This window comes from Acinonyx jubatus, chromosome D3 (genome assembly GCF_027475565.1).
Source record: "Acinonyx jubatus isolate Ajub_Pintada_27869175 chromosome D3, VMU_Ajub_asm_v1.0, whole genome shotgun sequence".
Classification (NCBI taxonomy): Eukaryota; Metazoa; Chordata; class Mammalia; order Carnivora; family Felidae; genus Acinonyx; species Acinonyx jubatus.
In genome coordinates this window covers 71972668-71997105 of record NC_069392.1, presented here as the reverse complement: position 1 = coordinate 71997105, position 24438 = coordinate 71972668, and the positions used below count along the sequence as shown (strand labels likewise).

The following is a 24438-nucleotide window of genomic DNA, read 5'->3' as shown; positions in this document are numbered from 1 at the left end:
AGGTTGTATACATATCATAGCAGCTCAGTTAATCCTCTGTGAAGAAACCAAGGTTGTATACATATAATAGCACCTCAGTCCTCTGTGAAGAAAATTTCAAAGTTCCGAACCATTGTTCATAAACAATGAGATGCTATTTAAATTTTAATTGTTTGACCCAGTTCTGGTAGGGCGCTTTAAGGCACGGTGTGGGAGGCACAGCCATTACCAGCTGGGGAGCATCTTGCTGAGAAGTACTGTGGGTGGAGGTGAAGGAAGAGCCCAAACCAAAACCAAATGCAAGTCCAGGCTCTTTTTATTTTTTTAATATTTATTTATTTGGAGAGAGCACAAGCAGGGGAGGGACAGGGAGAGGGAGAGAGGAGGAGAGAGAGAATCCCAAGCAGGCTCCACACTGTCAGCCTGGAACCCGATGCAGGGCAGGAACTCAGAGAACCTGAGCCGAAATCAAGAGTCAGACACTTAACCCACTGAACCACCCAGGCGCCCCAGAGTCAGACTCTTGATCTGGGCTCAGGTCATGGCCTCACAGTTTGGTTGGTAAGATTGAGCCCCCATATTGAGCTCACTGATAGCTCAGAGGCTGCTTGGGATCCTCTCTTTTCCCTTCCTGCACACACATGTGTATATGGTCTCTGTCTTGCTCTCAAAATAAATAAACCGAAAAAAAAAAGAGAGAGGACAATGGGAGAAATTAGAGGGTCGCACAAGATTCTATCTATTCTATTAGGAAAACGTGGAAGTCCTATTTCCTGTGCCTCAATGTTCTTATCCTGAAAATTGGGATAATAAAATGCCTGACTAGTGTTATTGTGAGTAAATGAGATCATATCAGCAAAGCTCATACAATAGTGTCTGGCAAGATAAATTTTATATACATGTTGTCCGTACGTGCTATTTTGTAGCACTCATTTACTCCATTCTCCCAAAGGCCTGATTAATAAAAATTATTCTGATCTACTAGGAGGAAGTATAGCAGGTTTGGGTTGTACATTTTCAAAATATGTATGCTGGGAATATTTATGGTAAATCTGTTTTCCATCTATCAGCAATATCTGAGTATATAACAAGTATGTGTCCCTGGGCCTGGAGAGAGATAAAAGAAAGAACTTTACTCTGAATTTATTCCATTGTATGCAGCATATTAAAGTGATTCCAAATAAATAAATAATTCTCTGTACTAATCAGTGAAAAATATGAATTCTTCACCCAGTTTATGTATTCACTTACATTAATCCTAATAGTTATTATTTCCCATATGGAGTTTATAAAACCCTTGCCCAGAGATTATCTCATTTGACTTGCACAACACTGCTTTGTTGCTGTCACAACACAACATGTATTATTTTTATTTTTCCCATGTTAAAAAGGAAGAAAATGAGGGCTGAGAAAGTCCCAACAATGTGCCCAGAATCATGAAGATCCATAAAGGTAGAACTCAGGTTTGCTGGGGCGCCTGGGTGGCTCAGTCGGTTAAGTGTCCAACTTTGGTTCAGGTCATGATCTCCCGGTTCGTGAGTTCAAGCCCCACATCAGGCTGTCTGCAGACAGCATAGAGCCTCCTTCGGATCCTCTGTCCTTCTCTCTCTCTCTGCACCTCCCCCGCTCTCAAAAAATAAATAAACATTAAAAAAATAAGAAGAAAAAAGAACTCAGGTTTGCTGATCCCAAAGACAGGGTTCACGGTGGTCACCACACAGTGCTGCCTCCCTAGTATTTCTAGAAAAAGTTCCTGCTGTGAGAAAGTCTAATAGACATTTATCATCTGCTTTTCTTGTCACCCTTCCCCAGATAAGCGTGCCAGCTGCCTGATGGGTCCACTTTTGCAGGGACAGCCCTCCTGGAGTAGCTTGCCGCTTAAGTCCTGTCTTTGGGCTCTGAGGCTCAGAGGCATTAGTGTTACATAGTGATTCTACTCAGCCACTTGAGAGTGGTGGAACTTTTCCTTCCCTGTGGGAAGACGGGTTCCAAGGAGGAGACGGTGGTGGGAAAACAAAAGAAATGATTCTGGGCCATCTCATGAAGGCCACTTTGACTAGAGGTAGAGCAGAATAAAAGACCCTGCAAAACCAGTGAAAACAAAGTGACAGCATTATGTGTCATAATCAAAAATAACTGCCGGGGTGGGTGGGTGGCTCAGTCGGTTAAGCATCTCACTTCAGCTCAGGTCATGATCTTGCAGTTAATGAACTCGAGCCCCATATCCAGCTCTGTGCTGTCAGCTCAGAGCCTGGAGCCTGCTTCAGATTCTGGGTCTCCCTCTCTCTCTGCCCCTTCATCTCTCCCTCTGTCTCAAAAATAAATAAACATTTTTAAAAAATAATTGCCTTCCTGTACCTTAAGTTTATGTACTACAAATTAAATAGACATAAATTGTCAATAGGTTTATCAATCAATAAAGACAGCCCTAAGGCAAACAGATACATAATGTACATATACATTTCTAGTTAGAAATGGCAGGGGCACCTGGGTTGCTCATTCGGTTAAGCATCCAACTCTGGATTTCTGTTCAGGTCATGTCGTCACAGTTCATGAATTCAAGCCCTGCATCGGGCTCTGTGCTGACAGTGCAGAGCCCGCTTGGGATCCCCTCTCTCTCTGCCCCTCCCCCTGCTTGCTCACATGCGGTCTATCTCTCAGAATAAATAAATAAACTAAAAAAAAATTTTTTTTAATTACAAACGGAGGGCATCTGGATGGCTTAGTCAGTTAAGGGTCTGACTCTTGATTTCCATCCAGGTCCTGATCTACAGTTGTAAGATCGAGCCCCACATTGAGCTCCACATTATGGAGCCTGCTTGGGATTATCTCACTCCCTCTACCGCACATGCTCTCTCTCCTGCTCTCTAAAAAATAAAAAATAAAAATTTTTTAATGGCAAATTGATCACATGTGTTTCATCCCGTCTTCCCCAAACTCCTCTAACATGAGAATAAATGGATTTTTAAATGTTATGTCATAAAGACAAATACAAGGAAGAGAAGACCTCAAAAGACAAAATAAACTGCAGTAAATGGTTGAAAGAACCTAAATCAGTTGCAGACTCGTAACTGACCTGGAAAAGGAGGAGAGTTTACACACTGCTTGCCTGGAGGAGAGATTATGGATAAGAAACAAGACAATTTTCTGTGCGTTAGCCTGGGCGACTCAGGCCTAAGAGGCAGAAATACCACCATAGAAGGAGGCCAGGTGGTAGGGTGAACACAGGGGTTTGCTTAGACGTCTGTATACCGAATGCTTGGACCCAAAGCTTCCTTCCCCACTGCCGTGCAATCAACCAACCATAAGTTCCTCCATCTGTTCAACCCAGCCTCCAGGAGATGAGAAGTTTGTTTTCTGGAGAAAGTAAACCAGAGTAATTTGTGGTTGATCAGATGAACACGTATTTTCACTCTGCTCCTATAGAAGATGAATTAAAAAGAAATTTATATGCAAGACAGGAAAAAAAACTCTCAAAATTGAAAATGCACTCAAAAAGTTTTTGAATTTGACAGGTTATAAGATTATGTTGAAAAATCTTCAGGAAAACAGAACAAAAAGCCTAGGGAAATAGAACAATTGGAGAAAGGGGAAATTTTTCTGACTAATGGGAATCCCAGAGAGTTCCAGAAAAGAGTTCTTTGTACCCAGAAAGAGTATTTGAAACATTGTTGATAAATGTGTGTGCAGTGGAGACTGGAAGTGTTCATCTGATTCCTTGTCCTCTTTTTGCTGAGCACCCAACTAGATTTCACTTCCTAGCCCTTTTCAGGGAGAGAGGCATGTAATTGAGTTCTAGCCAATGGTATGCAGGCAGCCGTGATGTATGCTACTTCTAGGCCATTCCCAGGATTGGCCTATGAGACCCTCCATGCTTTCCCTTTTTCCTTATTAGTATCCAGACACAACGCTCAGTAAAGAACTCTGCAGCCTTAGAAGACAGAGCCCTGAGATGAAAGGAAAGTATGGCTCTGAATGATCCATACTGTGCCATCCCTGATGGCACAGAAGCCCCAGCCAGCTACCACACACATTGGACGTGACAGGGGCGAGAAATACACTTACACCATATAAAGCCACTGAGATTTTTGGACTTATTTGCAACAGCAGTTAGACTATTCTGACTGTTACTGTTTGAAAGATCATTCGTGAATAACTTAAAATAGATACAAAGTTTACAAAACAGATTGGAAAAAGAATATAAGTAACTCCAGGGGGAGAAACGGCTCTGAGAGGAAGGATACATAATGATAATATACCACTTTGTTCCAACCTAGATATGATCAGAATCATGGGAACAGTGACAAGAGAGTAACCATGAACCACGATGTGAATAATAGTTAACAATTAAATTTTGGGGTGCCTGGGTGGCTCAGTTGGTTAAACATCTGACTTCAGCTCAGGTCATGATCTCATGGTTCATTTGTGCCCCATATGGGGCTCTGCATTGAGTGTGGAGCCTGCTTGGGATTCCCTCTCCGCCCCCCCCCCCCACACCACCCTTTCCCCACTTGTTCTCTCTCTCTCAAAATAAATATAGAAACTTTAGAAAAGAAACGTTAAATCTTTCTTGAATTTCTTTGCCTGCCTTTTAACCAATTATCAGGTAATTTTCCAAGCATCCAAACTAACATTGATTGATGTAAATTCAGGTAAATAATGTCTTTTCTCCCAAAATATGTGTACAAAGTGGAGATAAGGAAAGGCAGTCTATGTACATGTGTAAGGCAATTAAATCCTCAACTATGATAATGGTCAATAAACAATGTGCAAAATTGCTAAGGAAAGAAATAGAATAAGCAAACCATTTAGAAATACATAAGTACAATGAAAATTAATGAGTCAAATTTTTACTATGGGGATTGAGACCGGGACTCAGGAGGAGATCTATGCTGGTTTATAAGGATTTTAACACCACTTTTTAGAAACTATGAGATGTAGTACCTCAATAAAAATAAAATTAGTATTAGTCTTAAAATATAGAGAGGGAAACAATATTTTAATAGAGAAAACATTACAATTTATTGACGTGTTTGTATATATTTTTGCATAATAACCCAGTAGTAGTGGAGAGAGTGAATTTGGGGTGCAGCCTGGTAATGGAGGTGAGAGGTCTGCTCACTCATTTATTCATTCAGCAAACATTTATCCCATAAGGTATGCCTGGTACTGTGCCAGGCAGGGGGGATAAAGTGGAGACCACAAAGGAAAAAGATAAGGTGCTCTATGAGAAAATGATTTTAAAGCTGTAAACACCAAACATATGTGGTTTCATCTCTCTTATCCTTGGTGACATGAGCCACTGATTTTAACTTTTTGGGCAACAGACTGCCTCCCCATCCTTCCAAACACTCTCACAAATTGCCATGTTGTCTATCAACTCGAACCTCACACTGATGAGATCAGAGGTTTCCTAACTCACCCTTCTCCCGGGATGACAGGGAAGGCTTTGCCAAGTAGTCATGCACGGGTCTGCCTTCAACCTCCGCTGATGTTTAGTTCGTTTAAGTCTGTCTAATCACAAATAAAAATCAACCCCTCCCCAGTTTGAGGAAATTCCGCAGCATGACTAAAAGTCACAAGACTGGACACCCAGGTCATGCCAGTTTTTCCAACTACTTTTAAACATGTAAGTTCGAGAAATATATATGCTTAAGTGACTTTCTACTCACAAAATACTCTAAACATGTAACACGTCAAGACCCATTTTAGGCATCAAAGTGAACTTGTTCACATAATTGTACATAGAGCATCTGCTCTTTATGGTGTTTTCTTTTTTTTCTTTTTCTTTTTTACATTTATTTACTTTTGAGAGACACAGAGAGACAGTGTGAGCAGGGGAGGGACAGAGAGAGAAGGAGACACAGAATCACAGGCAGAATCCAGGCTCTGAGCCGTCAGCACAGAGCCTGATGCGGGGCTTAAACCCACGAGCCGAGCCGTGAGATCATGACCTGAGCCAAAGTCGGACTCCCAACCGACTGAGCCACCCAGGTGCCCCTCTTTATGGTGTGCTCTTAACCTCTGACTTCTAACTTCATTTTGCATCAATTTCTTAGAATGTGAAATGAACATACACTGGGACCTTATGTGGAAATTACTGTAACTCCATCTAATTCTTTCTTTCTATGCTAAAGAAATATTTTATGGGAAAAGACCAAATGGTTTCATGTGTAATGTTTTCATCTAGCCTTTATGCAAGCCCTGACTTGCACAGAAGCCACAGTAGGCTGAGTAAGCCATGTTTCTATATATAAATAGTATTGAACCCCTTTATAAAAAAAAAAATGTTGTAAGTATAATTATGAACATAATTACAAAATTTAATTTAATTCATTTAATTCGTTTATCAAATTAAGGACAAATAAATCAATTTTAATAAAACTAAACAGATAGTAAAGAATATAACAACACATATCCACGCGCATAAATATAGTCATATATCAACACGTGCAATCGTGCAAATGTAAGTATAGTCTTATACAAGCACATGTAAAGTATATACATATATTTGCTTAATGCTAGCTTTATAATGAGCCACAAAATAAAATGCTATATGTGCCTACTATGTAAGTGTAAACAAAGATGTGCTTATTTCTTCATTTTCCCAGAACATGTTACCAAAAAACAGTGTTCTTGTTCACACTTCTGCTACTTTTTACCTGCAAACACTTCAAATTGTGATCCCATACACTCAGGAGTAATTAATTATTTCTTAAATTTTTTTAACCAATGTTCAGGTAATTTTCCCAAGCTTCTAGACTAACATTGATTGATATAATTTCAGGCAAATACGTTTTTCCTCCTAAAATGCTTTTTTGAGCAAAGTACTTTCCTAAATGTTCCATTAAAAGAGACCTATAATGACACCAATGTAAGATAAACATATGTTTTCCAAGGCATAATTTGGGAAATGATGTTCCCTTATGCTTGATCATATATATTAAAAGATAATTCCCAAAAACAACAATTAGTAAATGAAGATTTGGTCTTTGCAAAGAATCCCATGCTAAGTGATTACTTTTCAAAAGCATGTTTTCAAGACTATCTTAAGAAATAATCTTACATTATAATTAAATGAAACATGATCTATTTTTATCAATATGGTAAAGTTTCTAAGACCATTACAAATTTTTATTATATTCATAATATATATTTAAATGTTCTATTTCCAAAATGACTTGAAAATGCTAAGTACCACAGCTATACAATACTTCCTGAAATATGCATCACTGCCATAAACACTAAGTTGTTCCAGTTCTGTGGAATTTTGAGCTACAAATTTCTTTTTTTAATTTTTTTAATGTTTATTTATTTTTGACACATAGAGAGAGACAGGGCATGAGTGGAGGAAGAGGAGAGAGAGAGGGAGACACAGAACCCAAAGCAGGCTCCAGGTTCTGAGCTGCCAGCACAGAGCCCTATGTGGGGCTCGAACTCACGGACCGCGAGATCATGACCCAAGCTGAAGTCAGATGCTTAACCGACTGAGCCACCCAGGCGCCCCTTGAGCTAAGGATTTCATTACTACTGCAGATTGAGAGAATGGAAGAAACTCTGTGCATACTTCATATAAAATACAGGCTTTGTTAGAAATATTTAGCCTATCTTAAATAAACTATACACAATTATTTTTACAGTCATGTATTTGGTATGTCTTGAGAGAGAAGATGTTTTAAAGGAACCGATAGGGGGCACCTGGGTGGCTCAGTCGGTTAAGCGTCTACAACTCTTGATTTCCGCTCAAGTCAGATCTCACGATTTGTGGGTTCGAGCCCTGCATCTGGCAATGTGCTGGCAGTGCAGAGCCTGCTTGAGATTCTCTCTCTCCTTGTCTCTCCGCCCCTCACCTACTCTCCCTTTGTTTCTCAAAAATAAATAAATAAACATTAAAAAAAAAATAAAGGAACCAATAAATAAATAAATAAATACACAATCAGAATGAAGATACAAAATTAATAAGAACTCATTTTCTTAAATTTCTCCACTTACAAATGGTGGTAAATATTTAGTCAACTTCTTGATAGAAGGCATTCAAACCAATGCATGTCTTGGTGAGAGTCCAAAAAAGTCAAAGGGGTCAGATACTCATGACAGGATATAGGGTCTGTGTGCAACAGCCTAGAGTGGTTCTAATGGTAACATTCTACTCACATGACTGAATGTGGTTAGGCTGGTAACTCTAGTCCTAAACCAGCTTGCCCTACAGTGGGCAACAAAATATCAAACCTAAGAAAAGCAATCTTACAAGTAAAAGAAATGGGGAACTTGCTAATTTATAGAAGCAAAAAATTGAGAAAATATGTGTAGGAATGGACTCTAAGGGTGATGGCACCACAGAAGAAGCAGCACAAGTTTAGAACAGGATAGATCGATGAGTATGAATGCCCAGGATAAAATGTAGAAATTTGATTGAGAGGGCTTATAATTGTTTTCTCAGTTTGATGAAATTCAAACCTAGAGTAAGCCCTATCTTAATTCAAAGAACCACCCTTGCTCGCTAGGAAGGAAACTGTAACATTACGAATACGTTCAGAAATGGTTTTTTCCTACATTTTCCCAAAAGATCAGGTAGTTATTTTCCATGATAATTGGCACTGGGGAATAGGAACCTTTCTGGAATAGAGCATTGACTCTGAGGTGTCACTAATGACTGAAAAACAAAAAGTCAGTGCATGTCAAAGATTACAGTCCAGGTGTATGGCTTAATCACATTCTACTTCACAGTAGGCTCAACAGGAACCTCAAATCCGTCCTGTGTTTATTTTGCCAATTTTCCCTTAACCTCTAGATTAAAGGTCAATGTGATGAAAGGTTAATTTCTGAATTCCTGATGCTGAAACTGCGCAACACAAACCTAGAGAATACATCCAAAGAGATAGTTGTTCTTGGAACAAATTGCAGATATTAGTGTCACTTTGCTATTACGGATTTGAATGATGTAAATAAAGAAGATAATTCGTATCGCATTTCCACCTGATTCTCTACATTGACCTATGTAGAGGGTAAGTGGATCTTCAATAATGACAATGAACATGTATACGCTTAATCAGATGGTGACCTCCATTTTGCTTAATGCAACTGATCAAAGGGGTACAGATTCTAATATACTCGGTATACTTGGCAGGTGGCTCTAAGTCATTTACATACTGAATTGCCTGCAAGGATCCCCATTTGATTCAGTTTTAGACAAAGTGGTTCTGCTTCTTGTCCTGTCTGCCCAGTGGATTTATATGGTAAAAGATTTATCTGGAGTAGAATAGGGTGCTCTTAGAGACTTTGGCATTTCTGAGCACAGGGATCATTTTGGAAGTCTCTATGTATAAAATTATACAAGTGGGGCTTTCCCCATGTTCTGGATAGAGTAAGATGAGCAAGAATTCTAAATCAAAAGGCTTAGGTTTTACTTTAAGATCTGCCAAAGACATTTGTAATGGAGGTGTGTTGGATCTTACATGTTGAATACACAGCGTTTTAAAATAATTTATTTTGCGTATGAAAATTTCACACGTCTGATATCACTATAGGTGTCCAAAGAATGAATGTTTGCTGAATGTGTCAATAAATAAAGGAATCTGTTCACTCCCTTGACATCCTTAGCAAGGAACTTTTCAATGAAAGGGATAGGAGTCTCTTATCCATTCTGTGCTGTATACTTCAGCAAATCCGATTTTTCATAATTGAAATGTTAAAAGTTGGAAAAAATATTTGTGAAAATGACTCAAAGCACTATATACCAGACTCTCAAAGTAAATGTGCTTTGCAATAAAATTGCCAGTAGCAAATTAAGGAAACTCCTTGAGGCATAATGCTATACATGTGTGTATTTTTCCTCAACGAAAATTACAATGAGAAACTTTGACTCTCTCACGGTAGTTACTATAACCTTATGTCACAATTCAAGGTAAACATATTGGCAACTCTCTCTCCTACTATTAAACGAGATAAATAAGTCACAGAAATGCCTTGTCTATTGCGGAGCACCCTCAGCCTTGCCTCAACTCATGAGTGGCAAAACCGGATTTGTAACAATCAGAAAATACACTGCCCAAACTTGCACGTAGGGATCTAAGATCTTTTCATAACAAGCAGATGGGATATAGAAAGGAGTAAAGAAAAGCCTTCCAAGGCCATTCTCATCACAGAGACAGACAAGGGCCACAGAGGCTTAGAGGAAGGAGCCACCACTGACAGCGACATGAGTACGAGGTATTAGCATATTCCTATGCCATGACATCTGGTTTCTTCTCCGAATTATGCCAATTAAAGGCATAATTGCAGAGAATGACAGAGGACCTAGACTTCTTTACTCATTCTATTCCCCATGCTGAGACTTAGAATTATCATTTGCAGCAAGAAGATGGTAAATAAATATGTCATATTTTTTAGTTGCATTTGCCATTATTTCATATGAGTTTATTGTGTGTATGTATATATGTATACATATGTGTATAGATGTATATGCACCTTTCCCTTATACCAAAGGTTAAACTCTTCTTTGTTTTATTTTTAAACCACTAGAAATAAGAAAGTTAATAACAAAAGTAATTCCTAAAATGTCTTTGTCACTTAATTCAGAATCACAGAAACTCAAATTTTAAAAGCAGTCCTCTAGGTCAGAATTTCCCAAACTCACTTCCAAGGAACACTACATCTAGAGATATTAACTATGTGTGCATAAGAAAGGTTCCATGGTCAGACTACTTTGGGACATGTTGCTTCTGATACCACCTCTTAAAATTCACAATGAGTGAGGCCCCTGGATGGTTTACCTGGTGAACCATGCAACTCTTGATCTCAGAGTCATGAGTTCAAGCCCCACGTTAGGTATGGAGCCTACTTAAAAAAAAAAAAAAAAAAAGTTCACAAAGTGAGTGCTAACATACTGAAGTCTCTGTAGTAATGCAACTTCTTCAGTATAATTTAGCCTGTCTTATCCAAAGTAATTTGGCAATAAAATTTCTTTACTCATAAAACTCCTATTGAACATCTCCTAGAAGTATTACTGCCAGAACATCTGCAAGTTTTCAGCTAGTTTAATTCACTCATTCTGTAGATGAGGAAATGTAATTGAGTATGACAAAACAGTGAACTCCACAACTCCTGTCTTCAATTTGTTTCTGTTTGCCAACCATTGATCAAAATGTTATCCTAGATCCCAAAGTCCTGTTGAGTCCATGTTTACTTCCTCTTCATCCCAAAACTCAAAAACACAGCAATGAAGGAATTAGAATGGCATTAATTCGTAAAGACAACAGCAAGACAAAGGTACAGCAGTTATTCTGACATTGACAAACAGATGGAAATGTGCCTTAGCAGGGTGGAGGAAACACCCACTAAGACCCTGAAGTGGGTGTGGGTGGAGGGGTGCCTGGGTGCCTGAGTTAATTAAGCATATGACTTTGGCTCAGGTCACGATCTCATTGTTTGTGAGTTTGAGCCCCTCATTGGGTTCTGTGCTGAGTTGTGCACAGCCTGCCTGGGATTCTCTCTCTCTCCCTCTCTCTCTGCCCTTCCCCAACTTGCGCATGCACTCATGCTCTCTCTTTCTTTCAAAATAAATAAATAAACTTAAAAAAATAAAAAAGAAAAGACCATGCATGGGGACACGGAGAAGAGTGACCCATTCTCTGGAGACACGAAGTACTACAAAAGAGTAGGGGGTGGCTACGAAGCTGAAATATAAGGATTGGATAAACTCTCCATGTAGAGTACCTCCTCTCCCACCAAAGTTTAGGAAATAACTATTTCTAAGTGACTCAGTGGGTAATGAAGCACAGAAAAGCTCATGGAAAAGTAATAAAACAATTTAGATTCTTCTGATGATTCATTTTTTTTTCATAGGAAATGCATTAATTTCAGCTAATACGTATTGAGCACTGACTATATAAAAACAATGGATTAGACCCTGGGGATACAAAGATTACTTAACAGCAAAATTTAAGGAAAGCCATGATTCCTGGTTTTAAGGGATTAACAACCACAGTCAAAGGGCTCACAAGGTTTTTCTGATTTTTAAACCATTCATTGAAGAGGTATTGAGTGAGCGCTAACAAACTTTATGAGGTCTTATGTTTAAATTTCAGAACCAATTCCATAACCTCTCCAATCCCTCATTTCCTCTTTTATATAAAAAGGCTATGGGGTGCCTGGGTGGCTCAGTCAGTTAAGCATCTGACTTTGGCTCAGGTCATGATCTCACTGTCCGGGAGTTTGAGCCCCACATTGGGCTCTGTGCTGACAGCTCAGAGCCTGGAGCCTGCTTCGGATTCTGTGTCTCCCTCTCTCTCTGCCCCACCCCCCACTCGTGCTCTGTCTCCCTCTGTCTCAAAAATAAACATTAAAAAAAATTTTTTTAAAGGCTAATAATAACAGTAACCACTTTATAGAGTTGCATACATGAAAAAACCTTTGATAGATATTTCTGGTAAATATATATGTAAGAAAGCACAGTATTCCCTAGAATTAAGTATTGTTTAACCAAATTTATTGGGAACCTACTAAGTGAGAGACCTGAGATTTTACAATGGAACCTAAAAGCTTCACTTTACCAAAAGTGAACAGGGTATCTGGAAGGGATTATACCTGGACAGGAGGAAGCCTTCGAGATGATAGATGTGGTCACTGTCTTAACTGCGGGGATGGTTTCATCAGTACATTCACATGTCAAAACATATCATACTGTGCACTTTAATTACATTTGGCTTATTTTATGTCAATTAAAATTCAATAAAGCCATCTAAAAAAGGAACCTAAAAATCACACTGGACGTATTTATCAATCCTTTAAAGACATGCACCTGTTGTCTTATTTAACTCCTCCCCCTCCAAATCTAACCACTCAATATGGGGTACACTGTGGGCACTTGATCTTCAATTCAGTTTGGGCAGTAAAGACCTGTATTATTAATCATGAATTAATATATTTTAAAAACATAATTTACTAGTATATTGGCTGTATTTGAACAGGTTGACATATGGCATTATTTGTGGATGACTGGTGGAGATTTGTTTTGTTTGCTTGTTTGTTTGTGTTTTGAGAGAAAGAGAGCAGGGGCAGGGCAGAGAGAGAGGGAGAGAGAGAATCCTGAGCAGGCTCCTCACTGTCAGCACAGAGCCCGATGTGGGGTTCAAACTCACAAACCATGAGGTCATGACCTGAGCCAAAATCAAGAGTCAGATGCTTAGCTGACAGAGCCACCCAGGCACCCACCGTGTTCCCAAATATCCAGGTCTCTACTTCTGTGTCAATGAAAGTTTGCACTTTCTCGTCCTCTGAAGTTGCTTTGGTTAGATGACTGGTTTTGGCAAATGAAATATAAACATAAGCGATGTGTGTCACTTCCAAAGTGAAACATTTCTGAGCTGGTACATGCTCACCTCAGTGCTCTTGGAACCATGGGTCAAAATGGAGACGTCTGAGACTTTAGGAGGCTAGAACCCTAGGCCCCCACACAGACGACAGCTGCCCTGCAGGGTCACCTAGACTATAGGTGACCAGGAAATAAGCTACTTAGATAAGATTTCTTGTTGCCATAGCGTTACTGAGCTCATCCAAATGTGTACAGAAGATGAACAGTACCTTATGTAGTAAACAGTGAACAAAATTTTTGTAATTTAAATATTAAATTTAAATATAAAATGGCATAATATGTAACCAATTTTGTTCGTTATCATAAGATACTATCTTAATTATAATGGAAACTCCTCCGACTTTTGGCTAATTTTTTTTTTAATCACTGCTTAGCACTGCTTAACTAGTGCAAGAGATACAAACAGACTGGGGTCAAGAAAAATATCTCAAAGACCAAGATCAAGTACCATGTATTCCTGTATTCAGAGACAGTTGATACACCCCTGAGATAAGAAAGTAATAAAGCAAATTTTAAGGTCTCATTTATCTTCTGAACATCTTTCGCCTTGGGTAAGATATGGGTGGTTTTTTGCCAGCATGGAGCTATCCGATTTTCAGAACTCACCTGTGAGTACAGGTGTACATGGACTTGGTCAGTTCCCCACTGAATGTTCAGGAGCAAAACTATTAAAACATACTAACAAGCATTACAGGCGGTACTTAAACCCAGCAAAGATACCACTACTGACACACATTCACCATCAATGAGACAGCTTGTTTCCATAGCTGCTGTCAAACGATGCGTGTATTGATTGAGTTAAGCAATTAGCTGGTCTTGTCAAAGGTCAGGGGCTTCGAGGGGGTAAGTCAGGTTGTTGCGGTCACCCCTATAAAGCTTCAGGTTCCTGAGGGGGTTATGTTCGTAGGCAAAAGGTGAGGACTTCTACAAAACTTGGCCAACAGCCCTGCCTCTTGCCAACTCCTACAAGAAAAGTTTAGCCCTCAGGAAATGCCTAGCCTCAAATTCAGTAGCCATAAAAACATTCAGAGCCTTTTTTTCTAAATACTGGGACTGCCCGTGATGGGTGATATCTCAAAGCAGGAAAAGAAAAGCTAAACTAGAACTAAATGTCAGTTAATTTAACCAAACCCCATAAAAGGGTCCAACATTTCAGAATGGGCTCAGTATCTTCTCATCAATATAACTGGCTCAAACCTACTCATGTTTGCTTTTAAGAGATTTAGAATATTTCTGATATTGAGCACGTTGGTATTGATATAATTCTTTAATTTTTCAAAAGTTATGTTTGCTGATTGTTAACAGTTTAAACATGCTGTTAATGAGTCATGTTTCCTATCCAACTAACCATCCCAGCTTAACAGTAGCTAACAGAATATCCTGAATGCTAATCTAACTAGGCCATTACACTTCTGAAAGATGCTGTAAAATTACATTTATATAGTCCTCAGACATGTGATTCCATATGTTATCTCCTTGGATAAGTTTGAAACTTCAAAGTTTTTGATTAATATACTGAGGCATTACATTTTAACAATTCTTCCTTTGATTTGTTCTTGTCAACATTCGTTCCCATTTTTAACCCATCTTTGCCCTTAAGGTTTTTTTCTATATTTTAAAAGAATAATATGGAGACAGCAAAATTCCCATTTTTAGTGTCTAATTCTGCAAGTTTGGTAGATGCATAAAGTCATTAATCAGTATCATGATCAAATTAGAGAACAGTTCCTGGGGCACCTGGGTGGCTCAGTCGGTTGAGCATCTGACTTCGGCTCAGGTCATGATCTCATGGCTCATGGGTTCAAGCCCCGTGTGGGGTTCTGTGCTGACAGCTCAGAACCTGGAGCCTGCTTGAGATTCTGTGTCTCCCTCTCTCTCTGCCCCTCCGCCACTCATGCTCTGTCTGTCTCTCAAGAATGAATAAACATTTTTAAAAATGTAAATTAGAGAACAGTTCCATCATCTCAAAAAATTCCTCCACTTCCCCCCTCCCCTGCCCTGAGTCCAACCTCCCAGAAACTACTGATCTGTTTTCTGTTTTTCTAGGGGTTTTTTTTTCTAGTTTTGCCTTTTCAAGAATGGCAAATAAATGGAATCATACAGTGTCTAAACTTTCCAGTATAGTTTCTTTCAGTTATATCTGAAGTTGTAGAAGTAAGTGAGGGTTTTTCTAACATGTCCTGCCCTTTCTCAAAATTGGGTTTATTAATTCCTATAGCACTAAATATACATTTCTGCCTCACTTCCATAATCTAACATTTCATATTTAGTAATTTCGAATGTAAGTTCTTCATACCAATCAAATCAATTTCCTCAAAGTCTGTTAGAGAAAATTCCTTTCCACTTCAATGCCTTTGTTCAAATTGCTTTCCCCTCCTGAAATACCAAACCTGTCACTTTGTTTGACTAATTCAAATCCTTCACATATTCCTATAACCTCAGATCAAGTCCTGCCTTCTCAAATAGTTTTCTCTGAAAAGTATATCTAACAACATACCTTATGTTGGATTGATCTCATTGAATTTATTGGGCATATAATACCTGAATTGTTTCAGGTTTATTCGTGTTTCCTCACCTTCCAGATTGTAAGGTCCTCGAAAGCAAGATAAGGTCCTAGCATGAGAAGGGCTATATATAGATATTCACAGAGGTAACTTGGGAATTCCTACAAACAGGTACTGGGAGAAGAGTAGGGGACTTGTATGCCCTCATAAACCTGATTATTGGTGTGCAGGTAGAGTGAGATATTCAACCAACTCCTTGATGAGCTGCAAAATAAAAATGCTTGGGTTTTGTTGTTGTTGTAATAGAGGGTATGTATAATTGGCATGGCCTCAGGGAACTCACAGAGATTGGTTTCACCACTGTTCGTGGGTTCATTGATTGCAAGAGCCATCCTGGTGACTTCTTGTTTTCCCTAGAGTTCGCGACTGGAAGGAGAATGCCAAGTTCCTAACTGAGGAGTAGATGAAAGCAAAAAAGTTGTTAAATGAATACCATTTCTTGAGGTAATGACTGCAAAATGGAACTCGGAATTTCCTTTGAGACACATGAGATTCACGAGCCTGATCTAGCTAACCTGAGAAAAAGTCACAGATCGGTATTAGTTGTCAATGGTTCCCTCAGACTCCAGGGATATTCACAGTTGCTTCATAGTGGCTAAGAGCCAAGGGTATTCAAAATGAAGTACGTTGACATGGCTATGTGAGAGTCACACATTTCTTATTTTAAGAATTTTCCATCTGCAGGTACTTTGCATTAGTAATCAGCAGTCTTATCATTAAGCCACCATTAAGGAACCACAGATTCTTAAATATTTTAACACCTTGTATTTCAGCAGAAAAATTGTTTTCTAGAAACAGAAACAACCAGTGGTGCTTTATGCTATTTTATTAAGTAAGCAGTTTTAGAAACAGTTAAGGTAAACAGACTTTGACTATTTTTCACAATACATTGAATAAGCAGAGACTATCAGATAGTGATAACAGTATACCCCATCAGCCACTGCTTTGGTCCCTCATAACTTTCCCCTCTTTGATAGAAGTCTCAGAGATGTGTTTATACTTCCTCAGGTCTGTGCGGATAAATGCAACCTTGTCTCTAACACATTGTCTCCATGCTTAGGCCACATTGGAAGTGAGAAACATTTCAAGTGACTGATGTAAAGAAAGTATGCTTTTTTCACATCTGAATTATTTAAACCTAACAAAAAAGAAAGAGCTTAAACTAAAGAACCATTATTATGATAATTTTCATTGTGATAATTCCTATAATAATAGCTTTTAAGTTAGGCAAACATTTAAGCTTTTGGAAATATGCACGGGAAAGAAATGGTATCTAGGGGTGTTGGGAAGTGTTTTTCATTTATCCTTTGGATACTTATACTTGTATACACTTGATATCAAAGTGAATATCAAAGCAAGGAGATAAAAAGAGAATCAAAGTCTTATAAGCCCCCCCACAGGGTAACACACAATAGCCTCCATGTTATACCTAGCTTCATCTCCCTAAGAGGTGGGTTCTGAGTTAAGCAGATGATTCAGATACCAGCAGTTTCTAGTCATTGACCTAAGGCTAAGTACCTTGCTTATCTGTGACGGCCGTCAACCTATTTCAAAAACTGACTCTCCACAGAGCACAGAATGTAGGCGTCAGAAACAAGAGGAATCAGCAGTAAAGTGTCTCATATTTCTCAAGGAAACCCCACAACCTGGAAGCAAATCAAGTGAAATCAATACAACATTCACTTTCATTACAATGAGTCACAATCAAGCAGTGAAATCAGAGGTTCATAACAGAACAATTTGGGGAAAATGAGCGCGTGGTTTCCTAGGAAATGGGTCTGTCCCAACTTATGAGTAATATAAGGTCTGGGGACCTTATTATATTTTCCAGTAAAGAAAAAAGTAAACAGTTTTCTGAAGCATTACTACTTACTACTCAACATGAAATCCAGGCTCTTGAAACCTGATCTTTGATTTAGGAGCTTAAGTTTCAAACAACTTAAGGATACCTGCTCGGTGATTATTGAGTTAGGTTTGAGATTGCTTTCAACTCTATTAATATTTTCTAAGAATTGTCTGCCCTTCATTTTCAGGGCATGATAACACACTGTCTCTAAAGTTACAAATTGCCTACGCTGGGATCCTCAAGTCAACACTACTGGATTGCCATTTTTTCAAAAGGGGAAGACTTCAACAACCTCGGGATAAAGACAAACCAGCTCATGGATTCTCCATGTAAACGGAGCAAATCATTACCATTTATGGTTGTGACAATTGTATTTGTGCTTTGGAGACAGAACGAACATAGTACCCTGACAATTTTAAATAAAAAGACACAAATTGCTACAAGTACAGGAGGAGACAAGTATAAAGTTTCGAACATTACACACTCATTGATGGAAAAAATGAACCAGAAGAAAAAAGGACCTAGAGTTACAAATGTTTCTATGATGTTTTCTCATAGCCTTTTCAGGACTGAAGGCCATGGTGACCTCCAGGTTTACCTGAGCTTTTTGTCTTGGTACCTCTCAGAGACTTGATGAGACTCACCCTTCTCTGCCCGTGACATCACTCAGAACAAAATGTGTGAGACGCCCGCAGAGTGCTTTGTGCACTTGGTAAGGCTTCACCATCCACTAGCTGAGATTTGAAGGAAGGTACTCTTGGGTTTAAGTGAGGCTGCCAGAACCACCCCCGCCCATCCTCACCAACCAAGCTCCACTGCATCTATCTCAACACCAGAAATCCCAACCTTTCAGAACCTTTCAGAACTACTGATTTCCCCCATCCCTAAATGAATCCCAAACCTTCCTGATCACCATCTTAGTGAATAGCTCTATCAGCCACATAGTTGAACTCCAAAACCCAGGAGACACCCTTGATTCTTCTGTCTTGCTCAGCTCCCAGTCTAATTTCAACATTCACTTCTATTTCTCTTCTCCTCCCAATGCATCACCTCTTCTTTGAACCACTTAACGTTATTTCCTAACTGGTCTCACTGCTTGCATTCTTGTCACCCTACTCAGAGCTACTAGGGACATCTTTTCAAAATAATGTAAGCCAGGTTCCTCTGCTTAAAAACCTCTAATGTCTACTTATTCCAGTAAGGGAATAAAATCCACACTCCTTTCAGTGTTCACAAGGACTTGTGTGACTTTTTACATCCCACTCTTGCATCCATACTGGCTCTTTGTTTTTTCTCTGATGGCCAAGCTCCATGGTCCTTCCACCTTGGATATGCTTCATCCTGAACTTTGCATAGCTTGCTACTTCCCATCATTAGACCTCTGCTCAAAAGCCATCCATTGTGAGGACCTCCAATTGCCTTATCTGAAGTAGACTCCTTCCCCAGTTTCTGTACTTCTCTACCGCTTTCGCTTTCTTTATTTTCATCATAAGCATCATCACTATGTAAAGTTGTTACTTAATTATTTTCTTGCTTGCTCTGTGTTTCTTTCCCCTTGTAGATAGAAGTTCATAAAATAAGGAACACTGTATTTTTTATTGATGTATTTCAGCTACAGTGTCAAGTATAACATATACACTCAATAAATATTAACTTAATAAATAAATGAAAAAGTGAATAAGTGAGTGCCCTCCTAAATCAAAATGTTTATGTAAGCCAGTGAGGCATTAGTAAAGCTACCACTTCTCACATGATTGCTCACCACCAACAACTCCTTTCCAAATCTGCAAATTCTCAATCAACATAGAATTTAGACGGGAATGACACTGAATGATGTGTAGCCCTTGGACTATTCCTCTTGCTAGGTTTAGGATCTTCATGAAAGTTTTGCAGAATCGTACTAGCCCAACCAGATTTTATAATCTTCAGAGGAGGCATCCCACTGTCCCCCATTCCAGTCAGGGAATTTCTCCTGGCAAATTGAGTCTATATATTTAAACTTCTTTTGCCCCATATTCCATTGAAATAACTAAAGAATTTAAAAGTAAGAAAATATCTATAGCAGGTTAGAATAAACAGAAAAGGGTAAAATAGCTCAATAAGAAACTTGAAAAATGTCAAGAGATTGTTAAAATAATGGATATGGCCCAAGAGAAAATTTGATCCACGCTGACCAGTTTATACAACCAGTCAAGAAAAGAAAGAACACACCTGGAACATACATGAAGAGGTTTCCTTCAAGTCAAGTCTTGAATTACCACATACCAGATGCAAGAGCAGGCACTGAGACCCTGGGTAAAGGCCAGCAGAAAGCCTAAGGGAACAATGACAATGCCCATAGCACCAGCTAACTTCAGTCTGCCAAAGCAGAGAAACAAAGGAAGAAACTTAGCCCAGGAGTAAAACCTTAGTGTTCTACCTCTCTGGGAATATCTTCCCTACCACTTACCAGTAAGTATTGCCGAAGGGAAAGCACACTCTTCCAATGATATGGCTGGAAAAGGCAATGATAGGCTGCTGTGAACAGTGCTAGGGCTTGGCTTACCTTCACCTTCAATAACTGACCCCTGGCTTTACTCATTATGGTCATGCAGCTGACAGAAATGGAGGCTTCGCTGTTGAGGAAATCCAGCGATCAGTGTCTTAGTGGGAAGACAGAGGGGCCAGGACACCCAATTATGGACGGCTCTTGGCATATGTATTCTGAAGGATAGTCTACTAACTTTCCATCTCCTTGTGCCCGCAGGTCCCAGATTCAAGCTGACTCTCCATTCTCTGCAGCCATTCTCTACACTCAGTAAAAGGGGGGATCATTTCAGTAGGGATGGAGTAAAGTGACCATTTGCTGCCTGAACCCATATCTTCAACATGTTTTAAACAGTCTAGATTAGAGGTCCTAAACTCAGGCTGTGGTTCTCACATAGGGCCTATGTTTGATCTTTTCTATGTGAGTGATCCTGGAGTGATGGCATGAAACTTTGAAAAACTGTACAATTTGATCTTTGCTTTCATCTCCACTCCTCTTGGTGAATTTAACTTTTTTTTTTAATTTACAAGACTTGGAGATACATTACATTACTCTCTGATACCATGAGTGAAGACAATGGTCATAAATAATATTAATTAGGATTCAAACAACTAGTAACTCTTTGATAATAAGTTTGGATCATAGAATATGATCTAACATATAACTGAAGGTTAGCAACTTAGAAGTTTCAAAACTTACCAGGTCTATCCTTTTCAAAGCAAGTAGTGCTTTGAAATGTTGCCACTCTTGGCCATGTTTTTTCTTATTTGCTTTGAAGGTCTAACACATAGAGGAACTTCACAAGTGTAGGTTGACTTAGAACGTGACTTTCTTCTTCTGTGACACTTATCTGGAGGGACTCATTATTCTCCTACAACAGGGATGGCATCAGGATGGAGTGGAGACAGAGTGAGCCTACATGCCCCATGACCTCAGTTCTCATCTAGGCTCTGCTATCACTAGTTCTTTGATCCCAGCATCTTCATGCTTCCGTTTCATCGTCGGAAAAATGAACAGCTCTGCAACATGATAGTTAAGGTCCCTTCAAGCCCTAACCCTCCATGATTCTACGAGCAGATCCAGGAATATGCTTTAATCCTGGATTTCTTAGGTTTTTCTCTCAACGCCTCTCGGCCTTTGAGGAGAGGTGTCCCTAGGTTCACCTGCTCTGTGGTGGGTAGTCAGGCTTCCCAGGAGATGAATTGCTGAACAATAAGGAGGAGAAATGAGCTCTCAGTATGAAGCATTAAAGGGAAAGAGAAGAGACAGAAGAGAGAAATGGGAAGATAAGTCAATTAGGTTACAGAATAGGCCAGTGATTTTCACATTAGAGCCACCTACAGAGTTTTGAACAAAATACTCAGCCTCATTGCAATCAATTAAATCAGAATCTTTCAGGCTAGGACTGGATATTTAAAGAAGAACTAAAATAATAAAACTCCTGGTACTTCTTTTGCATAGCCAGAATTGAGAATCACAAGACAAGATGATGGTGAAAGTATCATTTGAGAAAGAGAGGAAATAAATACATTCAGAAATATCCTTATGCAGATGGAAATTATTTTTTTTTAAATCTACAAACCTAAAAAATGTTAACTGTTCTCGGTTTATAAAGAAACCACACATCACTCCTTTTAATGAGTCTGTTGGGCAGCCAGAGTGGAGAGCCACCAGAGCATATTTTAATATGTGCTCCTTATTATATCATTGGAAACTTAGGTCATTGGGAAATAGGGACAGAGAGTTGTTATTTAATCTGTCACCATAAATGAGAAAGGCTATAATTTAGACTCAACTATTCTGAATAAAGAAGAAATGAGTGAAAGTTTTTGCATTTTTTGAAAAGCTGTGGATCCCTATAACTCATTATGAATTCTTAAAGGCCTGCACACGTACACACTCAAATGCGTGATTGCCTTTCTGTATACACAATTCATGTGCACTACGTGGACAGGGTTGGGAATGTATTTTCTTGATGTCAATAGAGTTCAATGTTAGACACATCAGAAATGAACAGGATAGATAAAACTCTACCTCCTTATTTCTGACATGGAGCAAAGACTGTAACGTTTCCTCTTAACCTCTAATGTTTTAGAACATTATCTGTCTCTGTGTCTACTCAGAGCCAACTTCTTTGTGATGCAGCGGCTATTACAACCACCACACGGTTATTCTGTATTTCAGATCTACTGGAAGGACTCAGATCTACTAAGGACTTCCTTCATGAGTACAGTTTGTCTAAACTGTTGGTGTAACCTGGAAGAGTATATGAAGATAACTTATTCTCACAGAGTTCTAATCGCTGATTATTTAAAATAACTGAAAAAAAGATTAGACCTCAAACTTACTACATTTCATCTATCATTAGATCAATCAATCTCCATATTTTTTCCTTTAGAAGTACGGCCACATTTGGATGGTGATGATGATGATGATGATGATGATGATGATATGAACAGTAATAAAGCAACAATTTAATTAACAATTTTGAATTTAGGACCAGATTTGGAAGCATTAGTCTCAGAACAAGGGATCTTGAAGCTGTACTTCAATTTTACTGACTCAGGCCTGTAATGAGCAAGTGACAGCATGGCCAGCATCACAAATTCTGCAACATTAGCCTGAAGTGGAAAATTAAAAATCACTCTAAAGCTCAACTTCCCCTCTGATAGAAGAATAGGAAATTTGGGAAGCTGGTGACAGTCTCAGCCTGCCATGCTGCCATTAGGAGCCAAGGGCCTCATTTTGAAATAATTGCCTATAGTCTCTGCAGAGAATAGCCAAAAAAGCAACAAACACGTGTAGTGGTGCACCGTGAAAATTAGAGCAAAATCTCAGGTGGAGTGCATTCCTGTGATGCATTATATAGGATGAATCTGTAACTGTTCTTTACCTGCATGGACTATTCCAGTGTGCCATCTTCTGAATTTCTTTATATACCTCCTTAAAACATAATTAAAAAATACTACAAATAGCTATTATGCAATAAGAAATATTACAGCCATCTCTAGGTAGCGTTTTAAGACTGTGGGCACATTACACAAAAACATCTCCAAGAAAAGTTGAATTTTTCTCTTTGTTGAAAAATACACCTGTAAGAATATATGCTAATTACCCGGCTCTGTGATAATCTAGCTGCTCATCTTCCCCCTCTATATGTTAACATGAAAGACAATCTTAATGTGCTTGTCTTCTAGCATCCTGTGTGATTAAATCACTGATAGTCTTTATATAGTCAACATCCAAAATAAATGCAGACATAGTAATGGCAGTGGCCAATGAAGATCATTCAGAGTAATTGAGAAGGAATAATTTGTCACAGATATGCTTATCTTAGAGACTGCCTTTCAACACCATAGCCAAGTTTCACTCTGGTTTATATACGTTACCTGTCTTTTGATTTTTTCTTTTAAATAAGCCATACTTCATACTTAGTTTAATGTAGTTCATTTATGGAGATAAGCCTTTATAATACCAACAAATAGTGTATTTCTTTAACAAAGTGAAGATATATTTAAATACTATCTTTCCTTTCCTGACAAACGTGAAATGACCAGATGTCAATGGTTCATTTCTCTACTTCATTACTTTTCCTTCAATAAGAGGTTGATCTCGTGGTAAGCTATGTCTAAAAAGAGCTATGAAATCCATCACTTTGAATGAATTGATGGGTCAATTAAAACAACTAGACAATTTAGTCGAAGAACAATTTACAGCAATAGATCTCAAACTTAATCAAAATGGTCCACTGCTTGAATGTAAAACCAAATCTTAGTAAACGTAAAATAGACTGGGGTGGGATTGGAATGTCCACATGAAAAAATCCTAGTAACAGATTGTATCGTTGTATTTAATTTCAATTCTGCTAATGAAATAGGAAGCAAGCAGAAGGTAATTTGAATTTAAACATGGCCAGTCCTTCTGATATGTTAATTACAATACAGAAACTATTTGATCTAAAAAGCCGTGCAAAAGATATGAAAAACCACTTGTAGTGTTTTGTTTTGTTTTTAAGTTCAAATGTAAAACTTTACTATAGCATCCTACTAAGTTCAAATCTAAAACATCATTCCTTGGTAGAAAACAGAAAAAGAGTTTCAAGATAGGATATCTGAAAACTATATCTGTGCAATAATATAATCAGATGAAT

The 24438-nt window shown here is 38.6% G+C and overlaps 1 protein-coding gene across 1 annotated transcript in view; it reads right to left on the bottom strand.

Annotated features, from left to right (window-relative positions):
- RAB27B (RAB27B, member RAS oncogene family) overlaps positions 1-24438 on the bottom strand; it is a 145990-nt gene that overhangs the window by 57104 nt on the left and 64448 nt on the right. The gene's annotated exons all lie outside the window — the stretch shown is intronic.